We start from the raw sequence: 3,876 nt of genomic DNA on the forward strand, positions 1-3,876 counted from the left end.
GGAAAGGTATTTCCTATTTTTGCATGGATGGTGTCTCTTAACATTACTCTTACAGTCCCTTTAAGCGTGGCCCCTCTTAATGTGTAAATAATTTATTTCTGGTATTATTATTTTGTTGGTATTCACAAAGTATAACTGAATGTGTTTTGCTTGCTAGGATATTGGTTGGATGACTAACCATTAAACAAGGAAAACGTATATTTTGTGTAAATGCTTAACAATCAGTTCTGTCAAAATCAGTTAAATAGTGTAGACTCAGGAGATGTGTATATAGATGGCTATTTGGTTGGTTTGGTTTTTGGAAGACTTATCGGTTGTTGGGACGGATTGAAAAGATTATAGTTTGGTTGGTTAATTGGTGGGTCAGGTAAATGCTCTGTTAGTTAGTTGGTTGATAGATTATTTGGTTGAATGGCTGGTTTGATTTTTGGTTGGATGGTTGGATGGTTGTTGGTTTTTTGGTTCGTTGGTTAGGACTTATTCGGTTCCTTTAGTGGTTGGTGGGTAAGTTTTTAGGTTGGTTAGAATAATCTATTAATTTTTTGATTGAATTAGGATATACTTTTATTTTATTCATCGAGTGATTCATTGATTGATTGATTAATTTCAGATTTGACCTTGAGTCTCCTGAAAGTGAGAAGTTAACGGATAGTGTAAGTGAGAAGGAGGAGAAGGAGATTGATGAAGTAGAAGCTGAGTCAAAGGTAAATATCCACAGAAGAAAGAGAGATTAGAATAGAAGGTAAATTATACGATCCCTCGGTATGAGCTTTGTCAGGTTCTTTAAGCGTTAAAAAGAGTTCAAAATATACAATTCATGTAAATGGTCACAAATTATACACCGTACACCATACTAATACAGTATGATCCCTGGACATATCTGTTACAATTTCTTTGTTTTATAAAGTTGTTAAATAACTTTTAACATGTGTGTATTAGCTATAGTTGAATTAAAATCATCATTTTATTAAACATTAAAACCTAAGAGAATCGATTTAGGGAAAATTAAAATAATTTAAAGAAACTTTTTATAAAAAAATGTTCCAGGACCCAGAAGGTTATACAGTACACATGTTTGAGGTACACCTGCAGTATTGAAACAGTGCAACAAAATGGCGGTTTTTACACTTTTTTCGACTTAATTCTACTCTATACTTATCTTTTCTTTTTGTAAATATTGGAAACAAAAACGACATATCGCCAAAAATCTCCAAATGAGGCATGAGAATTTACGTAAAGCTTAAACAATGCATGGCAAAAATTATGTATGTCAATTACGACTCATGGCAAAATTTTAATTTGGGAAAATTTACTTATGGCAAATTAAAATAATGACACATGGGAAAAGTTTATAATGGCAAAATTACTAATGACAAAAACTACATTAAGTAAAAGTTATGTATATCAAAAACGACATTTGTCGAAATTTGCGTATGGTATACAACGACGCAAGGCAAAAACTAAGCATAGGAAAATATAAGGCAGAAGAGCTAAATTGATGAAGACCAAAAATGACGTGTATGGTGAAACTGGCAACTCATTATGACAGGGGTCGATATTAAACTTATTTTTTGTTCATTGATACTAAAAAATGTTTGATGGCAAAAAATGTTGAAGCTACCTAGTTCAAAAATTACTTCTTTCCCTCGCCAATAGTTACTAATCGACTTTAGAAGTTTTTTGTAAGTATCCTAATTTAAAAATCGGGATTTTTAAAGTAAAGGTGATAAAATCATTTTGTATTACTTGTTACACCAACTATACCAGTGCTGTTTAACTAAGATAATGAGGACTTTAATTAGATCTAATTTATTCTGCACTCACACTAACATAAACATATCAATAAATACATTTATACTATGTTAATAAACTTTTTCTATGATACAATTTTTAATTTTAGTTTTTATTTTGCAATTTTGCCACTTCTGTTTCTAATTAGGAAAGTTGATAATTATAATTTTTCATGAAAAAAAGATAATTTGAAGTGATTGAAACAGCTCTAATATAATATTTCAGGTCGATATCATGCAATTTCATAAACTGTAAGCAGCAAAAATTAACAGGGGTGTATTTTTTTGGAATAAAAAAAATTGAAAAATTGAAAAATTTAAAATGGCATAAAAAGAAACCTTTTTTCATTCTTTTGATACTTCTCAACCAAAAATGATTCATAAGATTATGTTAACCTGAAAATAAGTCTATATTGACGCATATTTAATATCGAAATTGGAGTGAAAAAATTAAATAAAAGCGTTTTTTCAGTTATGTATTTCTATTAAATGTTTCTGTTAAGAGTAAGAAGTATTTAATATGAGCTACGAACCTGTTCCTCCGTAATTAAATTCCAGTCCTTCGAGCAAATATGTGAACTCCAGCAGCCTGGAAACTAGAAAATTATTATCATTTATAATTACTAGGTCTTTCTTTTGCTTCGTGGACATCTTAGCATTTTTTTCTTAACCTTGAACATTTTTAAGTCCTACAAAAATGAATGAATTTGCAGAATTTTCTGTTTTTAATGGTGGATTTCAAAGGTCGAAATTTCTGGTACCGTCCGTAAACCTTTCCTGGGGTCTTTTACAATCCCATTTTATGCTTAAACGTTTTTTTTAAATGACATTGTTTTTTTACGTCAAACGAAAGTAAATTCCACTTAAAATGGAAATCTTATATGTTTAAAAAGTGATTAAATTTATCAGGTTGCAAAGATAAAGGGATTTGAAAATTTGAGTTTGTTGCAAAGATTTAGTCCTTTATTTTTCATACTTTTTTCATACGTTGCATAATTTGACCTCCACCTTCTGCCTAGTGTTCAGAGAGTCTCACTAGATTTTTCTCTACTTTTTCCTCAAGATTTTAGTTTAAGTTTATTTTCTGTAAAACCCATCCATCTTCGAATCTAAGATATATAGGTTGCAGTACTCTCAACTTATTGCAAATATATAAGCTATATTGATATATCAGCCTTCAAGCAGAATTAAAGGGACTGTAAGCGTGATTTCACATGACCCTCCATGCAAAGATGACAAAGCCCGATTTAAAACGGTACACTTGACATATTTATCTGATCAATGATATGGAAGATATTCTAGTTTTTTTAGGTTTAAACGTATTTAAATCCGATAGTTCCTATAGTTTTCTGTCTGCAGAAATGCGCAAGTCACTTTTGTAGCGAAACCACATATGATAATAATAATTTTTTAATTATAAACATTAATATCAGATTCATTCTTAATCAGACCCATGCTTTTAATGGCACCAGAAATCTGACATTTTCAACTTTACTTTAAATTACGCTTACAGTCCCTTTAAAGAAATTATTCAGGAAGCGGAAATCTCAGCCATTTACGCAGTGCCAGTGAAAAGACGACAGAAAAAAGAAGAGCTTCCTCCCGGTTGGGAAAAGCACGAGGTAAATGTGTTCACTGTTCACAAATGCCGCAATTTTTTGCTTTATCATGCAAAAAAATGGCGCTCGACTTAAAAATTAACTGTATTGTCTTAATTTTTTGGGTTGGAAGTTATCACATGTTTCTAGGATTTTAATTTAACAAAGATTGTTATTATTCCCTGTAAAAGAGAAGAGTTTTTGTGTTTCTAATCTCGGTCATTTCTCTTCAGCTCTCATATTTCTTTGTTTATTTTAATTACTTCTTTTTGTCTCGTGTCCTTTAAAGATGTTTGACGACATTTCTTTTGTGTTTCTATCTTCAAGATTGAGGAGAAAATGTTAAATTCTGTGAATTTATTTTATTATTTAAGTTTTCCAACATTATCGAGAAATTAGTAGAGTAGAGTTCTTACAAGTTTACTTTTCCTCAGATTTTAGTTCCTCTTTCTCTCTCTTTTCTCCCCCCGGTTTTTACACTTTTTTCG

The 3,876-nt window shown here is 30.7% G+C and overlaps 1 protein-coding gene across 1 annotated transcript in view; it reads left to right on the top strand.

Annotated features, from left to right (window-relative positions):
• The window catches only part of LOC111714974 (protein Fe65 homolog), a gene marked incomplete in the record, with an annotated part of 27,703 nt that overhangs the window by 472 nt on the left and 23,355 nt on the right, over positions 1–3,876 (top strand). The window contains 2 exon segments of the mRNA XM_023490200.1: positions 611–704; positions 3,326–3,412.

This window comes from Eurytemora carolleeae, unplaced genomic scaffold, assembly GCF_000591075.1.
Source record: "Eurytemora carolleeae unplaced genomic scaffold, Eaff_2.0 scaffold1662, whole genome shotgun sequence".
NCBI classification, from domain to species: domain Eukaryota; kingdom Metazoa; phylum Arthropoda; class Copepoda; order Calanoida; family Temoridae; genus Eurytemora; species Eurytemora carolleeae.